We start from the raw sequence: 19847 nt of genomic DNA, 5'->3' as shown, positions 1-19847 counted from the left end.
AGAAAATAGTTTATTTATCCAAAGTAGTTTTGAAAACGCAAAGTTCTTTTATAAGGCATAGTGATAAATTACATGTGATTTGAACTACGAATAGTGAATCACATGTGATCAGTTTTCATAAACATGTATATTTGACTTGTATCTCCCCCTTAAAACATATAAAAACATTTGGAAGGTTCATAAGGGGTATGAACTCACCTGAAGTCGGGTAAATCGAGTAAGAGTGTCGGTTGAGTGTTTGGTGTCAATTAAGGACTTGTTCACCGTTTAGGACCCTATTAACATATGAGATATGTATTTTACAAGATATTAGTCATTTTATGCTCTTTATTAAAACATTTACATATCCTAACATTGATTCAGGGTCTTATGGATTGGAAGTGGTTCTCGGGGATTGTACAAGACCAAAAGGGGTTACAGGGGAGTCCAAGAGTTTACTTCCTTGGAGTTTACAGCCCAAAGGCCACTCCTTGGGAGTTTACAGCTGTAAGCCTCATGGCTTGGCCGTGAACTCTTGTTCACTCTCCAAAATTGATGCCAAAGGTCTTAAATCGATCCCTTAGTTTTTCTAGTGAAGGTCTAGGGCCAATTTGGGGATTTAAACCCTCATTTGGTGATGTTTGGGGGATTTTACGGTCCTAGCTTGTGCTTGGTCCGTAAACTCTAAATTGCCCCTCAAATTTTGATGTTTAATGGTCCCAAACTCAAAATGGAATTTCCTAAAATTATATCTCAAGCCTAAACATGCATTGGAAGGGTTTTTGGGGCATTTTACATGGAAAAAGGGTGTTTACGTCCTAAGCATGTGCTTGGGCCGTAAACCCTTCTTAATGCCCTAAAACTTATGGTTTTGATGTTAAAACACACCTACGTAAAACCCCTAACTAGTATCCAAGCTTTTAAGAAGGAAATTTGGGACTTTTTGGCACATTTTGGGGTGTTTACGGCCGAAGGAGCTTCTTAGGCCGTAAACTCCTTTTCCATGTCTGAATCATGTGATTTTTGAGTTATAAAGACAATATTGTATGTTTAGAACAAGTTAGGGTTGAAGATCTTACGTTTAGGAGCCGGAAATTGTGGTTTTGGAGCTGAAAACGAGCTAGAGAGAGAAAGTAGTGAGAGAGAGTGTTTGATTGGTAAAAAGATTTCAAGAGGTGTTCACTCTCCTTATATATGCCTCGGGTATTGCACCCGGTACACGACTACCCGATGCTAAAGTTTAACGGGGTTTAAACATTTTACCCGGGTTAAGTGGTTGAATAATATAACTCTATTCCATTAAATGTAAATAACAATAACGGGTTATCTTTAATTTACTATAATAATGATCACATGAAATATAAATAAATGATTAAATATCCATTTATTTTACGACTCCAATTTACGAAACTTTTGTAAATGACGTGATGCGTTAGCGGAAACGGAATTATATAACGGATTAACGTTGGGTTGCCACAAAGCACTTGCAGCATGCTAGGAATATTGGGCTGAAGGAGGATATTAGCATAGACTAGATAGTAGTAGAAACGTGTAATAGATAAATGTAATTAACATTTGATGATTAAATAAAGGAGTTTTATTTATGAGTAATGTTACTGTCTTATGTTAATTGTTTAACTATTGTTTCACTTTGCATGTTTTGACTTCCAGAATAATTGAGTTTATTAAGAATAATCGAATTATTCAAATTGTTCACAATCGTTCATATGTCGGAAGTAGATATGAATGAATATTGTCATGAATTGGTGTGTAGATTGTCTAAATGGTATTAGACATAGCAGAAGATTGTTGCAACGTTCATGAGTGTTTATGAACTTGTTTTGAACATTGAACAAACCCGCACTTGCTGGAATCACCTTATGGAATGTGACAAAAGGGTGATCGCAAGACGATAATATCATATGGTCTTAAAACCTAGATATATGGTTTGTTATTTGTTAATTGGTTGTACATTGATAATGCGAAACCGCATCAGTAACTTGATGCTATAAAACACATTGTTGTGTATAATTGGTTAATGAATAAGTAAATGCATATAAGTCGAAGTTTATCTGTTACTTTTATCCTAAGAAGGAAAAAGCGATATCTCGGCCGCTCGATGATTTGATTTAACTTATGTGTTGGGCCCGGTCAAAAATGAATTGATGTGTTCGATTAAGTTCTATGTCAAATAAATCGGAGATCGAGAAACCAAATGCTAGACTAATTATTCGATAAAATTGTCAGCATGATATCTAACAGAGGACTGTACGATCCCTTATCTAAAGGACAAGATTGATTAGATCAGAGTTTAACATTGTCTTTGAGAGCTACGATTGCAAATCGGATTGTACTTGTGCATATAGTTACGAGACTTATCCAAGTGGGAGACTGTTGGAATAGTGTCTAAGGCTGCAACTATATTAGGCAAGTACTTGACCCAATTGTGCATGGTCCTTTTGGGTTGCCTTCACCAAAGCAACTTGACTAGAGAAATAAATAGAGAAAGAAGTTATTATGATTTATTAATATGTTATAAGAATAATATATTAAAGGAGAATCATATTTGGTTAATTAATATTGGTCAATAATTAATTAGGAATTAATTTTGTGATCATGTGTAATTAATTAAACTAGAGGGGCTGAATTGTAATTATGTGATAGTTGCAAAATAGGGCAATGGTTATCCTCGTTAAAGGATGGACGAATTCAAGGATAATGATATCCTTAAAATCATCCAAGGTCCAAGAGATAAGGGTTTTCAAGGCTTATCTTGTGGTTGCTTGGTGGGCAAGTAACTGAATAAGGATAAGGACTAAAACCCTAATCCCAACCCTATATAAAGACCCCTAAGGCCTTAGAATTTCTCCCACTTGATCCCTAGAGCATCTAAAGACGATTTCTACCTCCTCCCTTCTCTCTCTATAGCCTCTCCAATTGCTTGTGGTGTTTGTGAGCCATTAAAGGCACTACACTTGTGGGGCTTGCTTTCAAGACTAAGGGTTTGAAGATTTAAGTTGTTATTGCAATATAACAACAAGAGGTATGTGATCTAAACTTATATATGAATTTCTAAAATAGCATGCTACATTAGGGTTTTATCCATGTGTTCATAATGTTGTGTATCTAATAGTGAAACATAGATCCAAATTAGGGTTGCATGCACACATAGGATTGTTTGTATAAAACCCATCAAAACTATCATGAAGCTAGTTTGTAGATGTTTAAGGTATTGGACATAACAAGAGTTGCTACAACATTCATGAGTGCTCATAAGTTCTGAGTATTGGATTCAACCCACGCTCATTTGAGTCACTTCATGGGTTTTATCACAAGTGATCATGAGACGATAATATCATATATTCTTCAAACCTGGAGATATGAGTTGTTGCCTATGAATTGGTTATACATTGATTGTACGAAAACACATTGGTAACTCTATGTTATAAAACGTGCCTTTGTGTATGATTCACAAAGTAGTAGAACAAGCATATGAGTCGAAGATTATCCATTCCTTTTACCCTTAAAGGGATAAAAGCGATATCTATGGGGCCCTCGATGAATTAGTGATGACACCCCAAAGTGTTTGGCCAAGCCTGGACTAATTTGATTTGTTCAATTAGTCGGTCGTCATAAATTGGAAATCGGAAAACAACAGATGGACAAAGAAAATGATTATAATCCATGTCTCATTCCATATGATATCTAGAATAGAGGAATATATGATCCCATATCTAATGGACGCGTCATTCATTTATTCAGAGTTCGACATCAGCTTTTGAGAGGTAAGATTGTTAGTCAGATTTTGGAGTCATACGCAATAATAGTTTTAGACTTATCCAAGTGGGAGACTATTAGATTAGTGTCTAAGCCCATAACTATAATTGGTATGTATTAACCTGACTTGGCATGGCCCATTTGGGTTTCATGGCATTGGAACAATTTGGATAGACTTTTGTGAGAAAATGATATTAATGATTTGTTAATATATATTATAAGTTCTAATATATTAATATGAAATCATATTATTTAATTATTATTGATCAAGAATTAATTTGGAATTAACTTTGTGATCAAAAGGAGACTAATTAAATGTATGGGGATTGATTGTGTAAATCATTCATTCTTATATATGTGGGCTTATGATCCATAGTTCTTCATGTTGGGCTAAACCAATGGAGTAACCCATGGATACTCCATGGAGGTTTTAACCCATGGAGCATTACATGGTGTAACCCTAATAGCCATAATATATAACGACCCCATGGCTCAAGAAATTGGCACTAGTGTGTGTACACATGAGGGCTACCCAATATGAGCATATGAACCTTTTCTCTCAAGTTATTCCAAGATTTTGGTGATGTGTGAACCATTTGAGGTGTCACATTTGAGGCACTAGGCTCTTAAGCTCTATGGAATCAAGCTAAAACAAAGAGGTATGTAATTCTACTAGAAGTTTTATTATATGTACTTCATATTATGCTAGTTAGAACAATACCTTGGAAGTTCAAGTTTGCATGTATAATAGAGAAAACATAGATCCAAGGTATTTAGGGTTGCATGTACACCTTAGGAATTTTAAAATGCTCAAAAACCTTCAGTTTAGACTAATGGGTTTCCAATTTTGTGAAGTACATGGACGGAGGTGGTTATTAGTTCCAATTCTGGGAGTTTCAGTTTTAAGTTGTTTTTGGTATGAATTTGGAATTTGAGTTTTGAGAGAGATGTAGTTATTACAATCGAGTGCTACAATTGTCCAAGTTAATTGTTGGCATTAGTTGGGTTCTGGATGGTCTCTCGAGTTTACAATGGATGTGTTGATTATATGGAGTGATTGGAGGGAACATTTGGGTGGTGTTAGTATAGATTCCATATAATTCTAACCGAGTCCAATTTGGAGGACGAAATACAATTTAAGTGGGGAGAATTGTAACACCTGATTTTGAAATGTTTCTAATTTCAGAATAATGATCCGTAAATGCATAAAGCAAAGGTTTTGGCTTCAAGGGAATAGAGTTTAGACCCTATCAGATGTTGAAATGGTTGGTTAAGTGATTAAAGCTTTTCATTTTTTTCTTTAAAGAAAAGGGATAAAATGGGAAAAGTAATATCCCAGGCTTCGTACATGCATTATCATTTTAGTTCGGAATTTATTAAGTCAAAATAAATTAGAGAGGGTTGTAGGGCTCGTCAATACCTTTCCGTGCATATAAAGATCACCGAAAATGGAATTGAAATGAAGAAGTTATGATTGTTTGAAGTTGGAATGTAAATGGGTGAAACTCCATTGTCACGAGGTGAGAAGAATATTCTCACGACGTGAAGAGCATATTCTCACGATGTGACAAACAGGTTGTCACGAGGTGAGAACTGGGCAGCCCTAGCTCACAAATTTTAGAGTTTTCTATGTATTTAAAGGGTGGTTTCATACTTTTAGGGTATTTTTCCACCCTCCTTCATGCCTAAAGCTTTTTGAGAGAAAACCAAGCCTCCCTTTCACCATTTTGAGCCACCTCTCTCTTCTTTTTCATCCATTTTTGGAGTTCTTGGTGGATTTTGGTATGAAGCTCTTTCAAGATGGACTTTTGGAGCCTTTCTTAAGAAGATCTCAAGTCCTAACTATCTTTTAGACCTTGAGTATGATTCTAGTTTCCACCTTAATGGGTATAAGTTGCTAGATCTAGCCTCTTTTCCCCCTTTTCTCTATGTTTGTGAAGTTTTAAGTGACAAAGTTCCATAAAGTTGTTAACCTTATGGATCCTTGGGGGCCCTTTTAGGTTGTATGTTCTAGTTCTATGTCGTTTTGATGATTTTGGATCTCTAGTTCAAGTTTAGGTCTATTTCTTCTATGATTATGGCCTAGTGTGAAGGGGAATGCATTGGACATGTATATCCATAAAGAACCGATTTTTATGTTGTATTTAGAGTAGGAAAGCCACTGGGAAAGTACAAATGAATGGATAGAGCGATTAAGGACTTAATGAAATTAGGAAGTCATATCAGTTCTCACGATGTGAAGGGTTGGCCTTCACAATGTAACGGAAGGCTAGGTGTCCCGATTTTTTTTTTTTTTTGAGGATTCTCATCATGTGACAGAAGCTCTATCACAATGCGATTATCGATTTGAGGATGATCGATTTGAATCGGGACTGAGGTACAAATCGAGTTGGACTCACTTTCTCACGACGTGACCAAGGATTGGTCACGCATGAGGATTAGTAAATGGGAGATTTGGTTGTTGACTTTGACCATTGATTTTTGATCATGGTTGATTTTTGGTCAATTTAGATGTTTAAGGGTGTAGACTGATTGAGTACTTCTTTATAGGTATTTAGGTGTCTTTTAGTACCAGTCTTCACCATGTGAGAGTTGTTGTGATTTACTTGCTAACTGCAAGGTGAGTCTTCGCACTATACTTGCTTGTGTAGTAGTATGTACTTGTTGACTAGATGGGTCTTATTTTGTTGATTTTTGTTATGTGTGAATCAAGTTCCTAATAACACCTAGACTCATGTGAATCTAAGGGACTGTTGATAGTCCCTAGGTTGTTGATAACCCACGAGGTGTCCTATTAAACCATATGGTGTGTTGTTAACCCACTAGGACCGCTGAAAGTCCCTAACGTTGTTGATAACCCATAGCTGCTTATTATGCTGTGATGCATGTGATGTTTTTGGGAACTCGCTAAGGTTTGTGCTTATAGTTGTGTATTAAATATTTTGCAGGTACTTTTTGGATTGTAAAGGTGAGATTGTACATATGCAGCAACAAATTTACGATTTGAGATTCCACACTGTCTTCCTTTTAACTCTAATTTCTAATGGATCGTAAACCAACAGGTTCCAAAAATTATCCTTGTGGTTTGTGAATTTCTTTCGGTAAGGTCCAAAAAAAGTTTATTAGCAAAAAACTCCTTATTTGGTGGTTTTGTTATAGCTTTGGTCCTTACCTCATTAAGTTTAACTCCTTCGCTGTTAACTTTTTGAAAATGATAGTTTTACCCTTCTGGACCATTTCTACCGTTTTTTTTCAAACTACAAGGACCATTTATGCAATTTTTTCTTTTTTATCTTAATGAATTAGTGTACATTAATTCTTTTAATTAATTTTTTTAAATTTATTTCTTTTTGTATTATTTTTAATATGATTATTATATGTTAATCAATACTATTATATATATATATAATTTCATTGAATTAATTTTTTATTTTTTTTTCAATTACGTTAATTCTTTTTGTTGGATTGTTACTTTAAATTTATTATTTTTATTTATAATAAATATTATTTGTATAATTGTTTTTATTTTCTTTTAATTGTTTTCTTTATTATTTTAAATAAAAATACCTAAAAATCTCATCCACTCCATCTCTCATAATTTGTTTTAAATATTTAGAAGATAACTTATTTTAGACACCATGACCACCATCACTTAGTCACCACCACGATGGTTGTCGGACCGTCTACAACCTCTGTTACTATATATATATATATATATATATATATATATATATATATATATATATATATATATATATATATATATATTAAATTTTTAGTTACTATTTACCAAGTGAGATCATCGTGCGTATTTTAGTTTTTATGTATTCACATTATCTAATTTTGTTTTATATGTTAATAAACTTATCATTTTAATTTATAATTTTGATATATATAATTTTCCTAAAACTACTTTTACATGAATTAGCAAATTTGAGTACTCCCGAGTACTCACTATTCGACAGTCGACCGAACAAATATAAAGTAGCAAGTTCTTCAACCTTGCCACCACCTTGTAATATCATAAAATTTAAGAATTTCGATAAACTTTTGGGATTTTGGATAACATTTTTGTAATTTACTTTTTTATATTTATGTTAAAAATGAGAGTCATATTTTTAACTTTAATGTTTTAACACCGAGTTTTGTATGCATATATAGTATTTTCGATAAATATTTACACCATTATTTTTGTATTTAAAATTTTAAGAACAACTAGTCTCGTTATTATTTTAATAACATATAATCATACGACATTAACACACATTAATAGGAACATGAGTACTTGTTTTTTCTAAAAACTATATTGCAAAAATAATGGTATATGTAATCATATATTCATATGGCATTTAACAAATGTTTTAAAAACCGGTTTGAACCGGCCGGTTGAACCGGTTGGACCGGAAACCGGTTGAGACAGTTGTTCAACTATTACTGGTTTTACATTGATTTCTGAACCGGATTGAACCGATCAGTTTTTAGAAAAACCCGGTTGAACCGATCAAAATAAACCAGTTGAACAGGTTAAACTGAATAAAAACACATAAAAAAGAACCATTAATTATATTATAAACATTGATTATTTTTTTTCCCAAATCTATTTAGTTTTCACTAAATAAAAACATATACTAAAAATGTTATAAAGTTTTTTTGGCATATATGGTTGATATAAAACATTAAAACCTATGGTTATGTGTTATTTTAATGTATTTGGATTCATTTACAACTTATTTTTATGTGTATTTTTAATGTTTGAATTTTTAACATCAAATTCATAATTTACTAGTTGTGATACCCGTATACTATACGGGTTGATTACAACAAAATTTTAAATACAAATGATTAAACATGAAGTTTATTTGAATTTGAAATTTGAAATAAGTAAAAATTATAAAAAAAAAAAAACATGAAAAATTAAATTAAAATTATATATTTAGTTGTCAGACCCGTATATTTAATATGCTAATTATAACAAAATGGTAAATACGAATGTTTGTAAATTTATTTAAAATTGAAATTGAAGTTTAAAATTTTAAATTTAAATTTTGAAATTAATATGGTTATTATAGTATGTTTAATTTATAGAAACTAAATTAATGATGTATATCAAAAACGAAAAATGAAGTAAATGACAAATGAAAAATAAATATATCTCAAAATCATTACAAAATGACATGTGGCATAATCATGAGAGTGTGACAAGTGGTAAAAAAACATTTATTTATTAGAAAGGATATATGTATATATGTGTAGGAAAATAGAAAAAAAAAACATGAAAAATATAGAAACCGATTCACTCGGCGATCGAACCGATTAAACCGGTTGAACCAAGAACCATATCGGTTCAATTAAAAAACCGGTTTTTAAAACATTGCATTTAACACATGATAATAATTGTAAATAACGTTGACTTACCAAAAGAAAACCTAAATTTGGTTTTGGTAATTAATTTTGAGAGTACAATGAATCATTAAATATCATCCCTAATAAATAAAAAACATTTTATCATATGCTACACTATAATTGATTTTATCACATGTTATTTTGTGATTATTTCTTAATTAATTTTCTACCACATGACATTTTGTGGTATTTTTTTTATTAATTTCCACATGATATTTAAATGTAATAATTTCAATAAATGCAATAATAAATGCATATCAATTTCATCAATTGAATTCCTTTAATTTCAAATTTTCTAAATTAAAGTTGTATTAGTTTACTTTATTTATTTATCTAAATTATTTGTTTAATTTAAAAGAAAAACAAACAATTTAATTTTAATAATTCAATATTTTTTTATTTTTCTCTTATAAATTCAAATTTATCAAATGTTTAGAATTTCATATTTTTTTTCTTTAAAATGAACTCATGTAATACATGGGTCTTATACCTAATTTTCGAGAGTACAATAAATCCATAAATATTTTTTATAAAGAAAATAAATTAGTAGAAAATTCTTTTAACACCACCATTCAATACAAAATCATCAACCTCATAATGCCATTAAGTGACATTTAATGGCGAATCACTCCTTCATTCCACCTACATTGTAAATGTTGTAGACAGTCGACACTATAAGTATGAGTATTCATCAAGCATCTATATTGTGATTCACATAATATATCCTCAAACAATTTTCCTTGTATTTCACTATATATGGCGAACATTTTGATCAAATTTAACGTCATATTTGTTTTCCTTGTAACATCAGGTATATTATTTCTTATATTTTAAAGTGTGTTAGCTATTAAAAGAAATATATATGTATGTGTATGTGTGGATGTAAATTATAAAACTCATCATTTGATGATGTAGTCTAAAAGTGACCAAATTGGTTTTATAAACTTAATCAAGCATTTGGTCAAATAGTGTTCTTTCATGTAAGATTCGTTGAAAAATGAACAATTTATGATAATTTATTTGCACATCTATAGTTATTTTCAAATATCCATACAATATTTGATAAAAGTTTTAAAACCTGTATCAATATTTATGGCCGAGATTGAAATTGGAATGGATATTTTGATCAATAAAATTTGCTTAAGTTGGCATTTTGTTGAAAACTAGTGCATCCATTTTACGGAAATCATATAACATGGTACAGTGATGTTAATTGTTCTTCCTTTTGTATTTCCGGACTAGGGTCAAGCAAAGAGCAAACATGATTATTCAATACTTCTTTTATATTAAGTTATATATATATATATATATATATATATATATATATATATATATATATATATATATATATATATATATATATATATATATATATTGTATTTTCAATATACTTCAAGTCTTGTCAAATTAGTTTACTTTTAAATATTGTTGACATGAAACATAACACAGGCTTCATGTTGGTTTATGCAACGGAAGGATCTGTCAACAATGCTCAAGTACATCCAACAGGGTCTTGTAATATGTCACTGGGGCCTTGTTCTTTTGAGTGTTATGCAAAATGTTGCGCCACAAAATGCCAAGAAAGAGCAGGTGGAGTTGGGATTTGTGTTAGCATTGGACGAGGTGTTTCATTATGTCAATGCACATATCCATGCATTTGAACTTATAATGTAACGTCTAGAATGTAATAAATTATATTAAACAATGTGTTACATTGCTAGGGGCTGAAGAGCATTTCTCGATTTTTTATTGATTTTTATGTTTGGAGAATTTTTGTTGCTAAATGTTTCTAGATAGTGATTACAAATGAAACCAACTTATTGAAACTTTTTTTTTGTAGCAAAGAGCTACCTTCCATAGATAACATTAGACATTACATTTTTAAACAATTGCAATTCCAAGATTTTTAAATTTGAAACATTGGAAACGGGATCATAAGTAAAAGTTAGGAGCAACTATTTCATTTACCCCGTCAAAAGGAGAAGTTAATTAATTTTATATTTGAAGAAGGTTTCTCATGGATTTGTAACTAAACCACCAACTACCCTTTTCCCATTTTCCACATATATGTGGAGGGGTTTAGTGAATTTTGTTTTCTTGATTCCTTTTATATTGAATCCATTACCGATGAGAAAGACAAGAATAAATAAAAACAACGGCTTTAATAGGTTAAGTTGGTAACCAAATTTTCTAATAAATTGAACATGTTTTCCACTAGTATGGATAACCTTATGTGATGAAGAGACTATTACCTTCCTATGGGTGCAGAGAATGAAAATGTAGAGAAAAAGAATTAAGTTGGAGAAAGAAAATTGACTCCTTGTTTGGTAGAACTGAGAATCCACTAAAGCAATGTTTTTGAGAATCATCTCTCTTGTTTGGTTGTATTAATCAATTAAATAGGAATGAGTGTTTTTACCTTGTATATTCATTTTCAAGTAACATTTATTTTATAACAATGCATTATGATGTACATCATAATTAGTCAAAACTAGGGAAGAATTATGCGTTGCAGGTGTTGGAGTTGCGGGGGTTAAAGGGTATTTTATAATCTTTTATTATGAAACAGGAAATAGCAACAAACTTACAATACTTTACATATAATGGCTCTAATATTTTCTGTGGTGCAATAACAAAATGTAATCTTAAATGTTGGTAATTTTACAAAGAATCAAATTTCAATGCTCTATATGCTATACTTGGTATTTCTAATAATACAATGCCAAACCTATGAAAATGCTCAAGTAAAATCAACTGAAAGTATAATGTCTTATCTTGTAGATAATCTCAATGTGTTGAGCACATCCAATGATTTCATTTAAGTTCCCTACACAAAAGTTCTGGTGGACCATCTTCAGTTTCACCTTCCAGCTATTCTTCTCCAATCCTGAAATAAGTTCGAACAATTACCCATATTGAGAATATGTGTTTAGAATAAATGAAAGGATGAGGGAATTCAAGTGTTTTAACATGAGTATCAGTTTAAGTACTTGTTTAGGTCCCACGCCATCAACCTTCTGTCATCTGCAGAAGATGCAATCACAGTTTTAATGGTTTGGATCCCACTCAACTTGGAATACCTCCTCATGAAGTTCAGGAATGAGAAGAACCTTAAAAGAATGGAATAAGTCATTCTTGTATTTGCTCAATGTGATTTTAACTGATTATGCAGGAAAACAAAGTCTTTAATAAACTTTAACATCAAAATTCATAAAAACATTCAAATCTCATATTTTTATGTGTATTCAGTAACCATTGGATAATTCTTTTTGGGGTTAATCGAGACCCATTGAAAGCAAGTTAACAATACACATATCAAAAGAAAAATCCATGGCTCAAGCTTAAATTTCTTGACAAAAATTTTATATAAAGCCGAAAATACCCTTGGGATAATTTTTTTTTTGTTCCTTCAGGTAAGCAAAATTGTCATTTTTGTAAATAGGAATACAACTATAGTAGATTTGTAAACAGGGACGACATAAATAAGGGCACCAACGAAACTTTCTCGCTAAAGAAAACAACATAAATTTTCATTTTCCTACTCCACATAAAGTTAATATTAGAAAGCCTAAAGGTGACGTGAAGTTGAAAAAGGTAAAACGACATACCTTATGTTCTTTCTCTTTCTTCCTCTTAAGTTGCTCCTCAGAAATAGGAAAAACTTGATTTGTGTTTGTTATGCTAGATGTTACGGTGGAAAGACTGCAACATCAAGGTTAGCATGCTCAATAAGATCAAATGATTATAATTATAATAAAAATGAGTTAATTAACAGGAAAAAGTGATAAGAAGCAAACTGTTGATGAAGTAAAAGCACCATTTTCCATGCTTGGAAGTGTAAAAATTATATATATATATATATATATATATATATATATATATATATATATATCAGGTATTCAATGGAAGAAATGTATGGGTAATCAATATTCCTCATGTAGTGTAGCTTTGTCGGAGTGTACATTTAGTGCATTATATGCAACACTCTCAGGGTGAGAGGAAGGTCTAGCGAATATATGCAACAAACCAATCCTATCCTCTGAAGCTTCACCAAGCCCTTTTATTCTTCCTATATATATGGATCTAAAAGTTAAAAGAAAATCTAATCTTTAACCTAATTACCAAATGTCAATACCTAAACACTTTTAATTTAACCAAAAGTATGCTTGATGGTTTCAAAATGTTCATCGTACGTTCTTGGTGTATTCATATTAGGGTAATACAAATCTCCATTCACATACCCCTATAAACCATTACAATTATGAGGTTTCATATGGAGTTATAAGATACTTTTAGGTTAAAAATTAGAGATTACGTACCAGAAAATTGTTCAAAAGGGCTTGAAAATACATCCCAAACTACACATTTCATCGAACACATAGAGTGCATTCCTTATCAGCCTTTCTTCAACATACAACTTCAAGTTGATGTTAAAACACCTTAGGAGAAAACCCAAATTCCTCATAAATCCTAACTAATTTATGCGAAATACAGAATCCTAAGTGACAATCTTCCTCATAGAACCCTAATACGATACCAAATTCGAACTTCTCAAAGGAATTAAATATATATATATATATATATATATATATATATATATATATATATATATATATATATATATATATATATATATATATGGATATTATTTACCTGTGATGAAATAATACCTCTGATAATCCTCTTTAAGAGTTTTGATGCCGATGGTTGAAGCCTTGAAACAATGGTGAGGACGGTGTGGGTGGTTACAGTGGCGCAAGAAGAGATCAGTGAACGAATGGAATATAACTTTATGTTCCACGATTGTGAATATCGATAGGCATCATGGATAGTGATAGTCATCGGGGAGCGTCAATGACTGGAGTGTAGAGCATTTGGCATCTTTTATTTCAAAAATCACACCCCACAATAAGCATGGTTCACCACTTCCATAAATCTTCAATATTTGATATGAGCATAATTAGTTACAAAATTCATGCATGATCTTAATACTTTATGTTGATTTTATCTCATTTAATGAACAAAAGGTGCTTATTTAGTTTATAAATTCATTTTTCAGCAACAATTACATGCTCGGATGGAAAAGGAAGCGGAACTAGCGATTGGAGGCTTGGATCTTGGATTTTGAAAAAAGAAGGATGTTGCTGGACAACTTGACCCCTCGTCAATGTTTTGGCCATATCTCATGAACCGTAACTCCGATTGACAAGATTAAAAATGTTCTGAAAGCTAGACACAATTTCAGACGACTTTCATGTTTTGAGAAAATGTTGATTCCAAACGGAATTGGCGAGTAGACCATCAACTCGTCGAGTTGGTCAGAAGTTTCGCAATTCTTGACTTTGCCTTGTCGTACACGGGATTTTAAGTCATGGACTCGCCGAGTAGGTCACTGTAATCGCCGAGTAGGGTTCTTAGAAGCTGTGGTTTTCGAGATTTCAACCTAGATATCAAATTGGAAGAAGATCAAAGGCAATAACACTCTACTTTTATCTTAATATTTTGCATAAACCATGTTTGAATCATTAGATTATGTTTTTAGTTTGTTATTTGCTGTAGATATGAGCTAAAACTCATAACTTCTGTTTAGGAAAGATGAATTTGTGATTATGGTTTGATTTTATGGTAGGATTGATTTAATATTGGTGATTTTGTTGATTTTAGCTTGTTAAAGAACCTTATGTATGAATGATAACTATTTTTCTGTTAATAGGAAGATAATTGAGCTGCATGAACATCTCTTAGTTGTTAACCTCATATGTTTATGTGACCACTTTATCATATGTCTAGGATTAATCAACATGAAACTAGAATTAATAAGAAAAATAGGTAAATTCATGTGTGAGCTTGTGTGATGACCATCAACAAGAGGTTAACTAAAGGACCAAATTAGTTAACTATTACAAGTCGAAATTAACCCGAATAAATAACCTAGTGAATTGAATTAAATTAGACAACTGGCTACTGTTTGAGTTAGTTTGTTCTCTAAGGATTAGTGCAGTGAACGTGAATCTAATCACTTGAATCGGTAGTCAATAAAAGAATTAATCCATTTCACTATTACCATAATATTAACCATATGATCAATTGAGTTGAACTAAACAGAAGTTCCCTTTGTTATTGAATTTAGTTGAATCTTTGTTTATCTAGTTCTTAGTTTCTTGGTTTAAATGTTAGTTAATTGTTTAAGTTTCTAGTCTTGCAAAACTAGTGAAAACCCATTTTCTATTACTTGTTTTATTTAGATAATATTAGCATTTATTTTAATTGTTTACTGTTCCCTGTGTTCGATACCCTACTTTCTTGAACTATACTACTAATCGATAGGTACACTGCCTTTCGTTTGTTTATTTTGTGTCTAAGTTAGTAGGATTAAAACTAGTTTGTTTCACACACATCAAGTTTTTGGCGCCGTTGCCGGGGAACGGTTCTAAGTAGTTAATTTTATTTGCTAATTGTTATTATTATTATTTTTTTTATTTGTTGATTAACTTTTTTTTATTTAGTTTAATTTTTTTTATTTTATTATGTAGTTTACAAATCTCGATGCTTTTGATGCTTTTCTTGAGGAAGTAGTGCAGGAAATTGAGCAAGAAGATGAGGAGTATGACTCAGATGATGATTTGAAGAAATGTGGAAGATGGTTAGATAACTTCTTGACTAACAACCAAGAGAAATCTGAGTTACAAGAGCTAGTGTTAAAAGATGAAGAATTTAATCCAGAAAGAGATTTAGAGGATCTGGAAAGATTGTTGGCAGAGGGGTCAGACAAAGAACAAGAACAAGCAAAATTGCAAGAACCAACCCGTGGTTTGACCATTACCACGACATGGTCCCCTGTTCTTCTAGTTTGTGTTTCGAAGCATGGGGTGATGATTCTAACTTTGGAGAAAGTTCTAAATCATGATCCATTTATGATTAGTATCCAACCGGTTCCAACCCTTGTCAATATTCTTGGGTTTTATGAATTCGATCTCATTTGGCCAATTTTTGAAGCACAGAGTCAAATTTACAAATTGGTCCAAAGAAAATATTTAATGCAATAGATGGATGGGCATCGAATTTATTAGAAGTTTATTAAGTTGGGAGTCCAGCTAAAGACTCGCACAAAAAGAAGTGCTTGCGGGAGGCAACCCATCATTAGAGTTTACTTTTCTTTTTCTTTTAAACTTCTAGTATTTAGAGATAATATAGGAATTTTTATTTTTATTTTAATTTTTATTAAAATAAAATAGTTTTTATTTTAATGTTTGTTTGATATTAGAGCGAATTCTTAAAGCGTGAGGGAATTAAAGTGAAGGGTCGAGTCGTTTATGAGAAGATTAGAAGACTTTGAGCGATATGTTGAGTCTGATGTTTATATCTGATTAAAAAGAGTCTCGTCCCTGAAGAAAATGAGGAGTAGTATTACCTTGATACTCTCCTTGAACACAAAATTAAAGCTAAGGCAGAAAGAAGAAAAGACTTGATCAGAGTCAAGAACTCGTGGAGTGCATAATACTAACTCGACGAGTCCAAACGAAAAATCATGATTTTTGCAAGTATAGCAATTCAACTCGGCGATTTTACTGTTAACTCGACGAGTTACTCTTTCTCTTACCTTCAAGATTGGCGATTTGATTCCATTCGACATGGGCATTGTCTATATTTTTGAAGTTCATTTCCGAGCATTTCCAAGAAGCTTTTTCCTCGATATTTTGGAGCTGTCAACCACACGATATGAATGACACCCAATGCATGGATGACCTGTTCCTATGTCTAAAGTCAGCTGAAGATGGAGCTTTAAATGAAGAAGTTCAACCTGGCAACTACTATCCCAGGGGAGTTTGTTCGAATTCCCTCTTTATTTTATTGTTCTTTATCATGCATAATATGCAATGGGGACATTGCATAAATTAAGTATGGGGTAGGGGGTTGGTTACATTAATTAAAATTTTAGTTAATTTTGAAATTTTTGCATTAAAATTGTTAGGGCTAATTTAGAAAATTTTGGTAAAGCAATTAGGGATCATGCTAGTATTATATTTGATGATTTCATGAAAACCCAAATGTTTAGTCGAGCCTATATACGTTCTAGTGCATTTGTGGCTTCCTTATTCCAGTAAAATCATGGGACAAATACACGACCTCACTTAGTTTGAAGGATGCAATATGTTTAGCATCGTGTACCAGAAATGTATCCAGGAAAATTATTATCTTTAGCCAATAAAGGTTGAAGTTGAGCGCCCTTGCTTAAGCATGTAGGGTTTTGAGTGAAAAAAAGTGAGTTATATGTTAAAAAAAGAGAGAGAATTACAAGAAAAGTTTGAAGAATTTTTGGAGCATCAAAGTTAAGTATGAAATTAGAAGATCGAAAATTCCGAAGAAATTCAAAAAGTTGAAGATACCAAAAATCAAACAACGAAGGTGGAGAATTCAAAGAAATCAAAGATCAAATATCAAAGAAGTGAAGAATTCCAAAAGAGGTCCATAGTGGTATCATAAATTGTACTTTTCTAGATTATGTATGCTTGGGTTGCTCAACCAAAAATACCTTGAGGTTAGGAGGTTTTCTGGTGATGGATTCGGAGGGATGCATAAAATGAGCATTGTTCAGAAAAAGTGGGTGAATGTTTATGAGGGTTGTGAGTATTTAGAGTGTGGGGGTTCCTTAGGAAAAACTTTAGACACAAATGCATGTGTTGCGGTCTTGGCATAATGGCTGTGTAGTTTTGTTCCAACAATTGGTATCAGAGCACCCAGGTTCACACTTGGTTCAAGCAAGAAAGAGAGGATGAAAGCAAGAAGTTGATGATGTGATGACCAATTGATCTTAATCTGAAGCAAGAAAGAAAGACAGAAAGAAGAAAGAAGCAAGAAAAACAAGTCTGTAGCAAGTAGCAGACAAGAAAGAAAGAAGGGTTCTCACCAAGAGAAGACCGAGAGAGCAAGAAAGAAAGCAAGTAAGAAAGCAAGAATGAAAGATAAGCAGCAAGTCTGATCAAGTTTGGTGATCAGAAGAAAGAAGCGGCAGAATTTTCTGTAAGAACAATTGCAAGTGTAACAAGCAAGAAGGGTTGTCACATAGTCTGTAGCAAGTAGCATGTTGAAAAATGTTCTTATGTAACCTTGTATGTGACCATAACTGAAATAAGATGAACTGCTTTTATACAATCTAACAAATATTATCAGTTATTTCAGGTTGCATGAATGCGTGATAAAACGGAAAATACGAAAACACGCGAATGACGAAAACACATATGTGTGACTAAACAGTTTCAACAATATATATATATATATATATACATATATGTATTAGATACATATGTATGTATTATATATGTATATATGTATTATATATGTGTTGTGTATGTATTGAATAGTCAAACAAAGAAGAAGTCAACAAAAGTCAAAGATGAAGAAGCCTAAAACCTTCCCACGTTTTTTGCTCCTACTACTACATCAACTTGCAGCCTCTACATCATCTTTCAACTTACACTCAAGTTCACTACTACAAGATATTTGTTTCTCATATATATACATGTGTATGTAGTGTGTGTTTGTGTTGGAGATAATAGAAGATAGTAAGAGAGATAGATATGATATAGTGAGTTTTCCTTTGTAAAACTAAACCCTCTCAATCTTCATCCCTGGAGCTAAATGAAGAACACCAAGATCAAACAAGAAGCTAAGTGAAGAACACCAAGATCATCAAAAATGAAATGAAGAACACCATCAACCATCTTCATCTTCTTCATTGAAACTAAAGGTTTTTCATCTTCACCACCTTTGATCATCACATCATACACCACCAAACACTTTCCTTACATCAAAACACCAAAACACAACCATGAAACAACCCAAAACCTTCTGCATCAAGATCAACCACAAAACCCATCACTATTCATCATCATCTTCATAGAAATTTCACCACCTTTACCACCTTATATCAACCTCCTTCCAACCTCTAAACAACCTTGAAAACATCCTCAAAACACCATAATACCATTACCCTAGACAAAACATCACAAACAAAACTTACCTTCAAATCACAAAAATCCCGAAATTGACTCTGACACGAACACGCCCCGTGTTGCCCTCTGATTGCCTTCTTCATACTTTTGAACCTCAACACGCCCCGTGTTCAACAAGGCTAAATCAACACGCCCTGTGTCAGCATCAACATCATGAACACGCCCCGTGTTCAGCAAGGCTAAATCAACACGCCCCGTGTCAGCATCATTCATCAAGAAAACCCTCCAAAACCCTCCTACACGACCCGTGTCACTTGTGCCTTATCTTACACGACCAGTGTGCATGTTTTTACCCAAAAATACCGCAAATACAAATACATAAACCCATGTATTTTGTACCCTTTTGTAAACACTTGTTTTACATAAAATCGAGCTTTAAATGAACTTTTTGTTACTTATCCAATGTCGGATTGATCTTTGAACAAATATCGACCAGTCGCTCCAAGAGTCATAATATCGACCAGTCCATTCAACGAACAAATATCGACCAGTCGCTACAAGAGTCCCAATATCGACCAGTCCATTCAAAGAACAAATATCGACCAGTCGCTCCATAAGTCCAGTTCAGTCAATTTATTGACGAACCTACTTGATATATATATTTATATATTTATATACTTTATTATAGCTTTATGTCATTTAAATATAGTCATTTATATTATTTATAGCTTTATG

At 32.3% G+C, this 19847-nt stretch overlaps 1 long non-coding RNA gene across 4 annotated transcripts; it reads right to left on the bottom strand.

Annotated features, from left to right (window-relative positions):
• Positions 1-11736: 11736 nt before the first annotated feature.
• Positions 11737-14086, bottom strand: LOC145011660 (uncharacterized). 4 transcript variants are annotated; one of them, XR_013664204.1, is made up of 5 exons: positions 13813-14086; positions 13479-13598; positions 12768-12861; positions 12150-12269; positions 11737-12046 (listed from the first exon to the last, which is right to left on the bottom strand). It is a non-coding gene; the product is annotated as an uncharacterized LOC145011660 (long non-coding RNA). The 4 variants fall into 4 exon arrangements; XR_013664206.1 differs by having other exon boundaries at positions 13830-14086; XR_013664205.1 differs by lacking the exon at positions 13479-13598 and having other exon boundaries at positions 11738-12046; positions 13830-14076.
• Between the last annotated feature and the right edge of the window lie 5761 nt (positions 14087-19847).

This window comes from Lactuca saligna, chromosome 8 (assembly GCF_052625555.1).
Source record: "Lactuca saligna cultivar CGN05327 chromosome 8, ASM5262555v1, whole genome shotgun sequence".
NCBI lineage: Eukaryota > Viridiplantae > Streptophyta > Magnoliopsida > Asterales > Asteraceae > Lactuca > Lactuca saligna.
Note: the sequence above shows the minus strand (reverse complement) of the source record. Positions and strands in the feature narration are given on the sequence as shown.